Source organism: Cervus canadensis, chromosome 3 (assembly GCF_019320065.1).
Source record: "Cervus canadensis isolate Bull #8, Minnesota chromosome 3, ASM1932006v1, whole genome shotgun sequence".
NCBI lineage: Eukaryota > Metazoa > Chordata > Mammalia > Artiodactyla > Cervidae > Cervus > Cervus canadensis.
The window spans coordinates 15,197,504-15,213,787 of record NC_057388.1 but is presented as its reverse complement, the minus strand read 5'-3'; the positions used below and the strand labels follow the sequence as shown (position 1 = coordinate 15,213,787).

The following is a 16,284-nucleotide window of genomic DNA, read 5'->3' as shown; positions in this document are numbered from 1 at the left end:
GTTGCCACATAACAAAGAGCAGAGTTCCATGTGCGGTACAACATGTCCTTGCTGGTTGTCCATTTTAAACACAGCGCTCTGTACATGTCCATTGCAAGCTCCCTAACTGTCCCTTTCCCCTACTTCCTCCCCGCCAGAAACCACAAGCTCATTCTCAAAAGTCTGTGCATCTGTTTCTGGTTTGCACACAAGCTCATTTCTTTTTAGACCACATATAAAGGATATCATACAATGTTTCTTAACCACTGTTAACTTTTAATAAAATCCAAGACTGAATTTTTAATTTTAAAATTATTTTTGATAAAGAAATATAAAATTGGAACAATTTAACTTAAATTTAACTGTGTATTAGTAACTATTTTTCTCATGTTATATTGTGGTAAACTGAATCTGAAATGTAGAGATATTGGATTTTAGCTTCTACAATTCAAAATAAGATGAAGTATATTAGAAATATGTTGATTTTGTGAAACTGATATTCTATTTGACTAAGATACTAAGATTTTATTTCATCTTTTTACTAGGTACATTTATATTTTAAATCTCATGTTGACTATTTCTACCTGTATCTTAGGTTTCACAATTCATTAATAAGACACAATTTTTCAAAATGTTGCAGAAGAATTTGATAAATAAACTGACTGGAAAACTAGGTATATGTTTTATCATTTTCAAAAGAAGAAGAGAAATGTAATGATGATTAACTCTGTATACTATTTTTTTTCTTTTGCCAAATCTTAACTGACTTCCAGAAAGTGGATACCTTTCAATGAAAATAGACATAATAACTCTCAATGAAATGATTATGAAATAGATTTTCCTGTTGAAGAGTCAAGATGAAACATGAAGGAGATAAGCTTATGCAGCAGACATTTTTCATTCTTTTTTTTTTTTTTTTTTTTTTACAACATGGGCAAATGGAGGATGAAGGAACAGCCTTCACCTTTCATCATATGCTCTGCTGCGCTCCAAGATTTACAGTGACCCTTTAAATTAAAAAAAAAACCTGCACAAAATAAGGAAAGGAAGCTGTCAGTCATCAGAAAGGTGACAATCAAGTGATATTTTCATGTGAATGGTTTACAGTGAGTTGGTGACTGGTAGCCAAACTAAGACCATGATGTTGAGGAGCAACAAAATTTGAAAATGGAAGCATGCAAACAAAGGAAATTGTTTCTACAATGTAGGTTTTGAAAAGTTAATGCCCAGTAAGCACTTCATAAACTCTACTTCACTCATGACAAAAGTGCACTTGGATTTTTAGTGAGCTAAGCCATAGTCAGGAGAAAAAGAAATCTGACCATTTGCATCATCTTTCTTGTAAAATTTCACACTCCTCTTGATTCTGACAATGGTGTGATTTGTAAAGGGCGCTAATTGCGGTCAATTATTATGGTCCTCTAGCGCCACCTAGTGTTTTCCACATATTGCTGTATCCTTACCAAGCCAATTTCTTACAAAGGAATTCACACCCCAAATAAAAGGAAACAGGAAGACTTCATAGCTTGATTTTGCAATCTTATAATCAAGGTATTGTCATTCTTGTCATTAGGACTTTTAAATTGCTGAAGGACTCTTGTCATTTTTGTTGAATTCAAAGTCCTTCACTCCTTTGGGGTTCATTTCAATAGATAAACGCCTATCCTAATCACCATTGTTTCCTAGCAAACCAAGGCAATTATAAGATTGACCCTGTTTTTGACAAATGGTGAGTGACTTAACACTTGATTCATTTTAGCATTTCAAAGTGGAAGATCTACACATCTAAGTGCTGTGTTTACAGAAACAGTCAAGGAAATATGGGAGAAAGAAATGATAACCATTGAATACACAATTTTCATGAAATAACAAAATTTGTTGAGAACGCTCTCAGGTTCTTGTTATTAGAAATCGTGGTCACAGAAGAAGGTTATGGTGGGTGACAACTACTCTCCCACAATCTTGCTACCAAATTATACTATAGCCATTTCTCAGATCAAATTATGCCACACAAATAGGCATTTGTTAAATAGTCAGTAGCAAACAAATACAAAACTATTCATATGACCTATTCTATAAGTGTAACAAAGTCCCAGATCTATTCTTGTTATTGCTCAAAAAACTACCTTGTGTGTGTGAAAGATTCACAGGTGTGGCAACGTCCTTGAGGCAGAATTGTATGGTATTATGATCAGCATCAAGCAACCAGGAATCATCTTAAACCAATAGCTGGACACAAGACCACTTGGATGTAATGTTTGAGGCACTACCCTTATGGATTAAAGATATGGATCTCCAATTTTATGTCATGGCTATTACTTAAAATATTTTTGCCTTATGTTTTTAAAAGGTGATGTTTAAAAATAGATCCATTCCAAGTGTCAAATATGTTAAGTATATCACAGAATAACTCCAACTAAGGGGGGGGGGGAAACCATTAATCTACTTGAAATTACATGAAAATGAGATGGTGTTTACATGTGCCTTGAGAAAATATCCCATTATTCTTGTTCTGGTTTTCTCTTTCTCAAATCTCTTTATCGAAGTAATCCAACAACCAGGAAAAATGTCTTTGCTTCTAGATAAGAAGAGCTAGGACTGAGTCAGATAAAAAGCCTATTTCCTATTGTCTTAGGAAATAGAATTGCAGTCTGGATCTTTCAAATCCAGATGCATGCCAGGCTATTAAACTAGCTTAGTCAACACATGGAAAAGCCAACATTTCTGTGAAACTCTGGTCAGGTAACAAAGGAGAAAGCTCATCATTTAGCCTGAATGACCGTGTTTCCCCCATTTTCAGTCAAGTCAATGAATGCAGAAGAATCTAGGTTCCCTGTAAAACTACTTCAGCTTCTTCACTTACAAAATGTAAGTGGGAACAGAAATATAACAAAGGCATTTGATGTTCAAGGAAGGATGTAACATCACTTTGAATGCAACTTAAAAAAAATATTTCAAAAGGCACATTTGTTTTGTACCCAAGAAAATTTATAATATTTCACAAAATGAATACATTTATGTTTTGAAAAATGATAGGTAAATATATCATTTTATGTCAGGACAATAGGAGATACATCCAGGCTAACACAGTCCTTTTCTACAGGTGACTTGCTCCCTGTGACTTAAAAGATGCCATAAGGGTCATGTGTGCTTACATATCTTTCCACTCACTCAGTAAAGTGACATCACCCCTTCTTGCTGAACCTCAAATTCTCACTTTATAGCCAGTGCTCTGGTTTAGATAGGAAAGCAATCCGTCCTTAATATTAAATGCTAGAGGCAGAGGTAGTAAAAATGTGACCATTTTTAGGTGAACACCCTAGAGTGTGCTTCAAAGCTTTAACTAAATGCTCATGAGTGTCCTTGCTCTGACTCAAAAGATCTCCCAAGCCCACAGTTTTTATCTAACCCTTCAATCATCTTAGTACTGTGGATTCATCTACCAGTCACCCAGTTCTGCTGACCAGACGCAAAGAATCCACGACGAAGTCAGATCTCTGGCGGGTAAGTGCTGTCTGGCCCGACCCAGGACCAGAGCATCGGGCTCCGAGGTTAGCATCCACGTTTGACGGGGCCTGCGCTCTGCGGTAAGGCGGACCGGGGCCTCAGTCCCGCGCTACGCCCCCCTCTGGGCGACCCCCTGCCGGTGTCCGAGCCGCCGCCCACTGCCTTCCTCAGACTGTCCTCAGCTCAGCAGCCAGGACCATCCTTTACATTGTGGTCCCCACACCTGGCTCCCCGGCTCCAGGCTTCTCCTGACTTTCACGTTCGCAGAGGAGAAGTGAAGCGTGCCCAGTGCGCTCGGCGCTGTCCCGCCTCCCTGGGCTCTATCCCCCACTCTCCTCCTGCCTCAGCTCCTGTCTCCGGCCGCTGCTGCTCAAGCCGAGGGCCGCTCTCTTGCCTCAGTTCCCTCTGGCCGGAATGTCTTTCTCCCCGCTGCCCTCTCTGCTTCCTCCTGCGGTGCCTCGGGTCTTGACTCTCAGGTTACCCTTTCCTAGAGCGCCTCTCTCATCCCAAGTCCATCACACACAGCTGCACACCGCGCTGGCGCTGCTCTCACCATCTGTCTCCCTTGCTGTTTCATTCTTCTCCACCGTATTCGTCAGCATCTGACATATGACTCTTTATTTTTCTATTTCCGTCGATGCCTGATCACCACCCCTCACACTCAATCTTCCTAGAACATGGGTGAGCCAACTTTTACTTACAAGGCCAGAGAGTGAATATTTTTGGCTTTGTGGGCCATGTGCATTTCTGTCACAGCTTCTCCACTCTGCTATTATACAGGAAAGGAGCCATTGGCAATATCGTGTTCCAGTAAAACTTTATTTACAAAAACACGTGGCAAGTCCTAGATTTGGCCCATGGCTGATAATTTGCCACCCCTGCTCTAGAATAATAACCTCCATTATTCAGGGACTTCATCTGATTTATTTACTGTTTTATCCCTACAACTTTGAAGAAGTCTGGTACAAAGCAGTTCCTCAATAAACTCACCTGTAATTGAATTAATGTCCTTAACCAAGGTATCAGTTTCTCATCGAGGTAACAATATCAGCTTTTGGGGTTATCAAAAATAAACAGTTTGTGAAAGAGTGTCACACAACTAGGTACATAGGAGTGGGTAAAATTATTCTGAACTGCATACCCCAAGAAGAATATGAAAAAAGCAAGGCAATCAGGATTTAGAGGAAAACCAAAACTTTATATTTTAGAAAATACTGAGGGAAGAGAGGACATTTTGTCTGGTGCAAACCCAGAGGAAGCATGATAACTGTCTTCCAAAATTTGAAGATTATTTTGAGCAAGAGACATTCTCTATGATTTTTGTGGTACTGAAAGAGGTAGAACTAGGATCACTGGATAAATATCACACGGAAATGAATGTCTGCTTATTGAAGGCATGCACTTTCCAATCACCCCTGGAAGGCAGAAGCCACATTCGTTTTCATCACCAATACACCTTTATGCCCTGCACGAGGCCTTAAGGTGCACAACCTGTGCTAGTTGAATGGCTAATTCAGAGTGAAGAATGAGTAATCTAGTCCTCAGAGCCGACCAAAGGCGCAACAGACTCTCTCAGTTTGTGGCTTGGAAGATTCAAGAAGGGCTTCCCCAGTGGGTCAGTGGTAAAGAGTCTGCCTGCCAATGCAGGAAACGCAGGTTTGATTCCTGGGTAGGGAAGATCCCCTGGAGAAGAAAATGGCAACGCACTCCAGTATTTTTGCCTGGGAAATCCCATGGACAGAGGAGCCTGGTGGGCTATAGTCCATGGGGTTGCAAAAGAGTCAGACACAACTCAGTGACTAAACAACAACAACAGGTTCAAGGAGGAACTTTTCAACCACTTGCTAGGGTGTAGCAAAGGTGACATCTTACATACAACTATGATAACTTTGTCACAGCTGAAGAACTACTGGGTTGGCCAAAACATTTGTTCGGGTTTTTCCATAAGATGTTATAGAAAAATCCAAATGAATTTTTTGGCCAACCAGTAACATCAGTGCGTTACCGTGAACTACACACACATTGTTCTGATTTCACTAGCTTTTCCACTAATGTCCTTTTCTGTTCCATGATCCCACAAAAGTTGCTAAATATCTCCATAGGCACCCTTTGACTGTAAGTTTCTCATACTTCCTTTGTTTTTAACGACCTTGACAATTTTGAGGGATATTGAACATTGTCCTTCTGTTTAAATTTGTTTATTTTCTGCACGATTAGACTGGGGTTATGGGTTTGAGAGATAAAGAACACAAAGGTAGTGTCATTTTGAATGACATTATGTTAAGAGTATGTTATGAGTAAGTTAAGAGTACATGTTGTCATCACTTATGACTGTTGCTATTAACACTGATCACTTGGCTGAGGCAGTGCTGGTCAAATTTCTTCACCATAAAGTTACTCTTTTTCTTCCTTTCCATAACCTACTTTTTGAAAGTAAGTTACTACACAGCTCACCTCTTGGAAGAAGTAGTGGCTACATAAATTATTTGGAGTTCTGTAAGGAAGATTTATCATTTCTCCCTATTTGTTTATTTGTTTGTCTATAGATCATTTATATCAGCATGGACTCATAAATATTTATTTTATTCCTTAGGTTACAATGCAGTCTTACTAGTATTCATTTTATTGCTCAAATCCTTACAGTTTTGGCCATGGGCAATTCTTTTAGGTTGCCTCCAGTGTCTCTTAGATGTAATCCTATCTTTTTGTTTTTTGAACATTTCTTAACTTCTGGCACTACAAGCTGCCCTGGGCTAGTCTCGTGTTTTCTCTGCCCCAACCCTAGAATCAGCTATTTTTCCAAGGAGCCCTAGTCCTTTTATTAGAAAATAGTGTTAGAAATGATGATCTATGCTCTGAGTATGCTTATTGCTTCTAGAATGTCACTGCTCTGTGGTCTTCTCAGCAGACAGAGCTAGAAAAATACATGTCTGTGTACTAACCTATGTAATATGGATTATAAAAATCTATAATTACTTCTGTGTCTATCCATCTTTAGCTACATTAAATTAAACACAGTTTCATAATGATGATTCAGTTCCTAATCTAGTATCTCATGGTCCATCTATCCCTTCTGGCCTCCTCCTTGCTTAACTGTAACCTCTGTCTCCAACTTGCATAAATCTGATTTCCATAATCCATTTATTCATTTCTTTAAAACTCTAGTATACACATATACGAGATTCCCTGAGAAATCTATGTGCAGGTCAAGCAGCAACAGTTAGAACTGGACATGGAACAACAGACTGGTTCTAAATAGGGAAAGGAGTACATCAAGGCTGTATATTGTCACCCTGCTTATTTAACTCATATGCAGAGTGAAAGAAAAGAAAGAAAGTGAAGTCACTCAGTTGTCTCTGACTCTTCGCGACCCCATGGACTGTAGCCTACCAGGCTCCTCCGTCCAAGGAATTTTCCAGGCAAGAGTACTGGAGTGGGTTGCCATTTCCTTCTCCAGGGGATCTTCCCAACCCAGGGATCGAACCCGGGTCTCCCGCATTGCAGGCAGACGCTCTACCATCTGAGCCACCAGGGAAGCCCTGGTGCATTTATGCAGAGTACATCATGAGAAACGCTGGGCTGGAGGAAGCACAAGCTGGAATCAAGATTGCCGGGAGAAATATCAATAACCTCAGCTACGCAGATGACACCACGCTTATGCCAAAAAGAGAAGAAAAACTAAAGAGCCACTTGATGAAAGTGAAAGAGGAGAGTGAAATAGTTGGCTTAAAGCTCAACATTCAGAAAACTAAGATCATGGCATCTGGTCCCATCACTTCATGGCAAATAGATGGGGAAACAGTGGAAACAGTGACAGACTTTATTTTGGGGGGATCTAAAATCACTGCAGATGGTGACTGCAGCCATGATATTAAAAGACGCTTGCTCCTTTGAAGAAAAGTTATGACCAACCTAGACGGCACATTAAAAAGCAGAGTCATGACTTTGCCAACAAAAGTACATCTAGTCAAAGCTATGGTTTTTCCAGTAGTCATGTGTGGATGTGAGAGTTGGATTATAAAGAAAGCTGAGGGCCAAAGAATTGATGTTTTGAACTGTGGTGGTGGAGAAGACTTTTGAAAGTCCCTTGGATTGCAAGGAGATCCAACCAGTCCATCCTAAAGGAAATCAGTCCTGAATATTCATTGGAAGAACTGATGCTGAAGCTGAAACTCCAATACTTAGGTCATCTGATGCAAAAAACTGACTTATTTGAAAATACCTTGATGCTGGGAATGACTGAAGGCGGGAGGAGAAGGAGATAACAGAGGATGAGATGGTTGGATGGCATCACCGACTCAAAGGACATGAGTTTGAGTAAACTCCAGGAATTGGTAATGGACAGGGAAGCCTGGCATGCTGCAGTCCATGGGGTCACAAAGAGTTGGACTCGAATGAGTGACTGAACTGAATTGATACACGTATAGCAGTTTCTGAATTGTTAACCCAGCTACCATTCTTTACATTAGGCATTTAACATATATGTCACTACGTGTTGGGGCTTCCCAGGTGGCACTAATGGTAAAGAACCCACCTGCCAATGCAGAAGACATAAAGACCCGGGTTTGGTGCCTGGGTTGGGAAGATCCCCTGGAGAAGGAAATGGCAACCCACTCCAGTATTCTTGCCTGGAGAATCCCATGGACAGAGGAGCCTGGCAGACTACAGTCCATGGGACCACAGAGTCAGACATGACTGAAGCGACTTAGCATGTATGTACATCTTGTCTTCATTACCCATTATATAGATAAGGAACCTCAAATTAGAGCTTTTAAATTACTTGCTTAAGGTGACACAGCTACCAAGTCTGGAGCTGGAACTTGAACCCAAGTATGCCTGTTTAGAAAGTCAATGATCTTGCTATTGTACATACTGCTTTCCAATATAATTTTTTTTAAAAGGAAGCTAATTTGTAACATACAGTTTGAAAACAAGCAAATATATTGAGTTTTTATTATGAAAGATATTCAGGTTTATTATAAAAATCTGAAAAAAGTTATTTTTACAGTTATACTATATGTACAATTTGGTACACTGTTTTTTTCTTAAACAACATGTGCATTTCCACACTGAATGAAAACTTTGTAAAGATAATTTTTAATGACTACTTAATGTTCCATCCAATCTGTAGACCATAATAAACTTAGACGTGTCTCTGCTGCTGGCAGTGAAGATAGTTCCACATTCTTTACCAACATAAAAAATGTTGTAAGTCATTCTATGCCTCCAAGAAGTGGAATTACTGGGCCAAGGTGTTTAAGGTTTTCCACACACTTTGCCAAATTGCTCTCACAAGAAACTGGACTAATTTAATTCTCCCCAGTTTATCAGAGTGGTTTTTTTCACTGCCACATTTTAATATGATTATTTAACAGCAATCTTTACTCCATGAATGGCCATTAGAATTGAGTCTTGCAAAAAAAGAAAAAAAAAAAAAAAAGAATTGAGTCTTGCTTCTATCATGACCAACTATAACCTATTTTACTCAATATCCTCCTTCCAGGTATTAAGTGATTCAAAAAAGATTTGATCTCTCTGTATAGGATTCTGATTAAACAATGAAAATTGTGTGTGTGTCACCTGAAATGTAAAATATTGTTATTAAATCTCAGAAGATCTTTGAGATTTATTAATATCTCTGCCCCTAAGGCTTAATCTTGACTTGCTTCTGATCCTAAGGATTAGTCTTGATTTGCTTACTACCCCTTAATTAAGAACTCTTAGTAATATCAATTAAATAAATCAACTACTGTTTCTATCTATAGTTACCGGGCTACCATGCTCTGATCATGGCCCTAAGCTTATTATGTTTTAACCAAGAGTTATTTATAGATTAAATAAATAATATGTGTCCTATAAAGATATACCACTGTTTTCTAATTCATATATATATATATTGTTGTGAAAAACAAATTATTTCAAAGCATTGTTGAATTCATAATAGCTTTTGTCATCAAGTGTTTTCTCAGCAGATCCTAAAATCACAGCTGTTCCTGTGGGGATTTTAGAGATTGGAAGACATTAAAAATGTTTCTTCATTTTCAAAAACGTTGGAAACCACTTAAGTGAGCATCAGAGTACATATGTAACTTTGGTGATGATAGGAAAGGCAAGTACTTACTGAATGTCATCCAAATGGTCCTTCTTTAGCTCATGTTCTACACTGAGTACAAATCTAATTATCTTATTCCTTTCTGAGAAACTAAAGTACTGTCTTCTTTCAATGAGGAATGTTGCAATAATCTAAAAAAAGAATGACAACACCACCACAGTTCAGTCAGTTCAGTTCAGTCGCTCAGTCGTGTCCGACTCTTTCACTTGCATCAAGAGGTTTTTCAGTTCCTCTTCACTTTCTGCCATAAGGGTGGTGTCATCTGCATATCTGAGGTTATTGATATTTCTCCTGGCAATCTTGATTCCAGCTTGTGCTTCTTCCAGCACCATATTCAGAGTCAAAACTTTCCTCAAGCCCAAAGTATTTGGGGTGAACATAAGCACAGCCCAAATCTTCCCTCAGGTACTATATGTGTGTATGCAATCTTGACGGCTGGTCTCAACATTTTTGACAGTCTAGATCAGCAGCTATACAGTCAGGGCAGTGTCGAGAGGAATTACAGGGAAGCTGAGCTATTATCAGTTGATGGGGTGGGTCCCTTGGATTCCTTTGTTACCATGTAAATATCTCCGAAGTCTGACTGACCACACTGAGGCAGACCAGGCAAGAAAAAGAAGGCTGATTTTTATAAAGAGAGATGGAAGTGCTGTTACTCAATTTTGCTACAAGACTATGAAACCTTATAGCTTGTTTTATGGGGAGGAGCAGTGAAGCAGGAAATTGTTAATGCAACACATTTGGAAAAAGCCAGGAAACGTGAGGATACCAAGCAAAAATGCCAAGATTTTAATACCTATGTAAGGCCCCTGCAACAGAGGCTAAAGGATTCAGAAGTAAACAGTCAAGAAGTGAAATACCACTTAGTTGATTATAGACATGAGCTCGATTAGCTCTAAGGAATCTTAAGAATAAAAGAATGGGATTAATCCATACTTTTTAGTTAATAGGCATCATTTTTCCTCACCAGCTTTGATTTGCCATTACTCTTATTTCTAATAAAGCATGTTAACCATCACATATAACATAGGTTGTAAGCACAATATTCACAGTTTTAGCATTTTGTAGAACTTACTTCTCAGGTATTTAGACTGCATGACACACACTATATCTTTAAGTCTTATAAAAACCTAATGTTCAAGACACAAGAATTTCCAGAGGATCTGTGAGTATAAACAGCATTAAGGGAACCCATTTGCAGAGCCTCAACCTCCTTTCACATACACTCTTTCTTAAAATGTGTGTGTTCAGCTACCACTCTGTCCTTGGTTTCTAGATAGCATTTAGCAACAAAAGGAACCAGGGCTCCTTGGAGAAACAACTGATTCTAGGAATAGGGCATGGAAAATACAGAATAAGCCTGGAATACCTTACAGTGCCAGAAAATAAGAAAGTGGAAAGAAAGAGGGATGGAGGGAAGAAGGAAGGAAGGAGATGATGGGAGAGTTGGAGCAAGGGAAGATAGAAGCATGTCAAAAGGATACAACGCTAAAGAGTTCCCAATGTCCAAAGCTGGATGAAATTGAGCAACCAAATAAATAACATTGGTTTATAACCCAAAGAATAAAATAAGCATCAGTGAATCTGTAGTGAAACACCAAATGATTGACTAAGTCAATAAATGGAGAGGAGACAATTTTCCTTATATACTTGCTTGGCTATGAGTGAAACAAAAAATCACCATATGAATGCCACATAATAATTCCTGCAGATAAGATTCACTGACAAAGTCTAAAAGTAGTAGGCAAAACTTTAATGTTACACAGGATAGTTAAATGGCCTCTTCCCAAATTTGATTACTGTGATGGTTTGATCAGTATTCTCGGGTACTTCTCCCTCTAGGAGGTAGAGCTTCATTCCTCTCTCCTTGAGTGTGGGCTAGACTTAGTGACTCTCCTCTATCAAGTAGAAGATGGAAAGGGAGAAACCATAACTTTATGGTGGAGAAGCCCAGCATACACCACTTGCCCAAGTGATCAACGTTAAGAGCACTAGTGATAAGTCACATTGATGTTATGTATTCCCAACCTGACACAATGAAAGCACTTTAGCTCAGGTGTTCTTCTTAAGAATGCATAACCCCAGTCTACTCACAAGAAAACACCAGACAGGCTCTAATGAATATACCTTATACAAAAGGCCTGAAAAATACTCTTCAGAAGTGTCAAGGTCATGAAAGACAAAGAAAAACCAAGACATGATCACAGACTAAAGAGTTTAAGAAGACGCAAGAGAGACGTCCTTGGTGATCCAGGGGTTAAGACTCCATGCTCCCAATGCAGGCAGCAGGGGTTCAATCCCTGGCTGGAGAACTAAGATCCTGTATGCTACATAGCGCAGCCGTAAAAAAAAAAAAAAAGACACAAGAATTACAGCTGACCCTTCAACAATGCAGTTCTGAACCGCAAAGGTCCATCCATACACGGGTATTTCTCAATAGTATTTCTCCATGGTTGGTTGAACCCAAGGTTTTGGAGGAACTATGGATATGGAGGTTTGACTATAATCTATAGGCAGATTAACCCCACACACACTCATGTGTTGTTCAAGGATCAACTGCAAATGTAACATATTATTCTGAATCAGAAAAAAAGTCATCAGTGGGAAAACTGGTGAAATATATGTGAAGCTGTAAAGTCTGAAGCAATGTTAATTTCTTAGTTTTGGTAAATAAACTATGTTTTTATGAGATGTTAATATTACTATAAATGGGCAAAGGGTATGTTGAACCTCTCTGGACTATTTTTGCTACTCTTAACAATTTAAAATTATTTCAAAATAAAAATTTTTGAAAACTGATCTGCTTGAGCATGCTTCTCCTTCTGATGCTTTTCATTTTCTTTCTTCTCCTTGCACATTGATCCCACTTAACAAAAAAACAAAAAACACTTCTTGCCCATACTTAATTCCTGCTGTAGTAAATTGTCCCAGGATGTAAAACCACCTGCAAAGCAAACCAGGGGACAAATTTGAAATGCCTCTGAGGGTAAATGCCTCCATTGGGAGGAAAGCAAAGAGATCAGAGAATAACAGGAAGGACTAATAATGGGAGCAAAATCTTTTAGAAGTGGCTCAGTGGGTAAAGAATCGGTCTGCAATGCAGGAGACACAGGAGACAAGGGTTCAGTTCCTGAATCAGGAAGATCCCAGGAGAAGGAAATGGCAACCCACTCCAGTATTCTTGCCTAGAGAATCCCATGGACAGAGGAGCCTGGCGGACTACAGTCCAAAGGGTCACAAAGAGTCAGACACGACTGAGTGACTAAGCACAGTGATCCCTTCACGGATCCCTTCATGGATCATAGCCTTGTCATGGCAAAGGGACGTGATAACTCAACTGAGCTATGAGCCATGCCATGCAGGGCCACCCAAGACAGATGGGTCATAGTGAAGAGTTCTGACAAAATGTGTTCCACTGGAGGAGGGAACGGTAAACCACTCCAGTATTCTTGCCTTGAGAACCCCTTGAACAGTAGCAAAGGCAAAAAAGATAACGACACTGGACGATGAGCCCTCAAGGTCAGAAAGTGTCCAATATGCTAATGGAGAAGAGTAGAGAGCATTTGCTAATAGCTCCAGAAAGAATAAAGTGGCTGAGGCAAAGTGGAAATGAAGCTCAGTTGTGGATTGGTAGTGAAAGCGAAATCCGTTGCTGTAAAGAACAATATTGCATAGGAACCTGGAATGTTAGGTCCATGAATCAAGGTAAACTGGATGTGGTGAAGCAGAAGATAGCAAGAGCAAACATCAACATCTTAGGAATCAGTGAACTAAAATGGACGGAAATGTGTGAATTTAATTCAGAGGACCATTATATCTACTACTGTGGGCAAGAATCCCTTAGAAGAAATGGAGTGGCCCACATAGTCAACAAAAGAGTCTGAAATGCAGTCCTTGGATGCACTTTCAAAAAATGACAGAGTGACTTCGATTTGTTTCAAAGGCAAACCATTCAACATGACAGCAATCCAAGTCTATGCCCCAACCACTGATGCTCAAGAAGCTGAAATTGAATGGTTCTATGAAGATCTACAACACCTTCTAGAACAAACACCATGATAATATAGCCTTTCACCACAGGGGATTGGAATGCAAAAATAGGAAGTCAAGAGATACCTGGAGTAATAGGAAGTTTAGCTTTGGAGTACAAAATAAAGCAGGGCAAAGGCTAACAGAGTTTTGCCAAGAGAACACACTGGTCATAGCAAACACCCTGTTTCATCAACACAACAAATGACTCTACACATGGACATCACCAGATAGTCAACACCAAAATCAGATTGATTATATTCTTTGCAGCCAAAGATTGAAAAGCTCTATACAGTCAGCAAAAACAAGCCTGGCAGCTACTGTGGCTCAGATCATGAGCTACTTATTGCAAAATTCAGGCTTAGATTGAAGAAAATAGGGAAAACCACTAGGCCATTCAAGTATGACCTAAATCAAATCCCTTATGATTATACAGAGGAGGTGACGAATAGATTCAAGGGATTATATCTGGTAGACAGAGTGCCTGAAGAACTACTGACGGAGGTTCATAACATTGTACAGGAGGCAGTGATCAAAACCACCACAAACAAAAAGAAATGCAAGAAAGCAAAGCAGTTGTCTGAGGAGGCTTTACAAATAGCTGAGGAAAGAAGAGAAGTGAAAGACAATGGAGAAAGGGAAAGATATACCCAACTGAATGCAGAGTTTCACAAAACAGCAAGGAGAGAAAAGAAAGCCTTCTTAAGTGAACAATGCAAAGAAATAGAGGAAAACAACAGAATGGGGAAAGACTAGAGATCCCTTCAAGAAAATTGGAGATATCAAGGGAACATTTCATGCAAGGATGCACATGATAAAGGGCAGAAATGGTAAGGACCTATTGGAAGCAGAAGAGGTGGCAAGAATACACAGAACTATACAAAAAAGGTCTTAATGACTTAGATAACCATGATGGTGTGGTAACTCACCTAAAGCCAGATATTCTGGAATGTGAAGTCAAGTGGACCTTAGGAAGCATTACTACAAAAAAAACTAGTGGAGGTGATGGAATTCCAGCTGAGCTATTTCAAATGCTAAAAGATGGCACTGTTAAAGTGCTGCACTCAATACGTCAGCAAATTTGGAAACCTCATCAGTGGTTTCCAGGACAGGAAAAGATCACTTTTCATTCCAATTCCAAAGAGGGGCAATACCAAGGAATGTTCAAACTACCACACAACTGTGCTCATTTCACTTGCTAGTAAGGTTATGCTCAAAATCCTTCGAGCTAGGCTTCAGCAGTACATGAACCAAGAACTTCCAAATGTACAATGTTTAGAAAAGGCAGAGGAACCAGAGATCAAATTGCCAACATTCATTGAATCACAGGGAAAGCAAGGGAATTCCAGAAAAACATCCACTTCTGCTTCATTGACTATGCTAAAGCCTTTGTCTGTGTGGATCACAACAAACTGTGGAAAATTCCTAAAGAGATGGGAATACCAGACCACCTGACATGTCTCCTGAGAAACTTGTATGCAGGTCAGGAAGCAACAGTTAGAACTGGACATGAACAATCAGTTCAGCTCAGTTCAGTTGCTCAGTCATGTCCAACTCTTTGCGACCCCATGGACTGCAGCACGCCAGGCCTCCCTGTCCATCACCAACTCCCGGAGTTTACTCAAACTCATGTCCATTGAGTCGGTGATGCCATCCAACCATCTCATCCTCTGTCATCCCCTTCTCCTCCCACTTTCAATCTTTCCCAGCATCAGGGTCTTTTCAAATAAGTCAGTTTTTTGCATCAGGTGGCCAAAGTATTGTAGTTTCAGTTTCAGCATCAATCCCTCCAATAAACACCCAGGACTGATCTCCTTTAGGATGGACTGGTTGGATCTCCTTGCAGTCCAAGGGACTCTCAAGAGTCTTCTACAATACCACAGTTCAAAAGCATCAATTCTTTAGTGCTCAGCCTTCTTTATAGTCCAACTCTCACATCCATACATAACTACTGGAAAAACCATAGCTTTGACTAGATGGACCTTTGTTGGCAACGTCATGTCTCTGCTTTTTAATATGCTGTCTAGGTTGGCCATAACTTTCCTTCCAAGGAGTAAGCATCTTTTAATTTCATGACTGCACTAATTATCTGCAGTGATTTTGGAGCCCCCCAAAATAAAGTTTGTCACTGTTTCCACTGTTTCCACATCTATTTGCCATGAAGTGATGGGACCAGATGCCATGATCTTAGTTTTCTGAATGTTGAGCTTTAAGCCAACTATTTCACTCTCCTCTTTCACTTTCATCAAGAGGCTCTTTAGTTCTTCTTTGCTTTCTGCCATAAGGGTAGTGTCATCTGCATATTGGAGGTTATTGATATTTCTCCTGGCAATCTTGATTCCAGCTTGTGCTTCCTCCAGCCCAGCGTTTCTCACGATGTACTCTGCATATAAGTTAAATAAGCAGGGTGACAATATACAGCCTTGACGTATTCCTTTCCCTGTTTGGAATCAGTCTGTTGTTCCATGTCCAGTTCGAACTGTTGATTCCTGACCTGCATACAGATTTCTCAAGAGGCAGGTCAGGTGATCTGGTATTCCCATCTCTTGAAGAATTTTCCACCATTTGTGGTGATCCACACAGTCAAAGGCTTTGGCATAGTCAATAAAGCAGGAATAGATGTTTTTCTGGAACTCTCTTGCTTTTTCAATAATCCA

The 16,284-nt window shown here is 39.6% G+C and overlaps 1 protein-coding gene and 1 non-coding gene across 6 annotated transcripts in view; both read right to left on the bottom strand.

The window, feature by feature from the left end:
- The window catches only part of NXPH1 (neurexophilin 1), a 464,434-nt gene that overhangs the window by 360,796 nt on the left and 87,354 nt on the right, over positions 1–16,284 (bottom strand). The window lies entirely within an intron of this gene.
- On the bottom strand, positions 6,950–7,021 carry TRNAC-GCA. Its single transcript has one exon. It is a non-coding gene; the product is annotated as a tRNA-Cys (tRNA).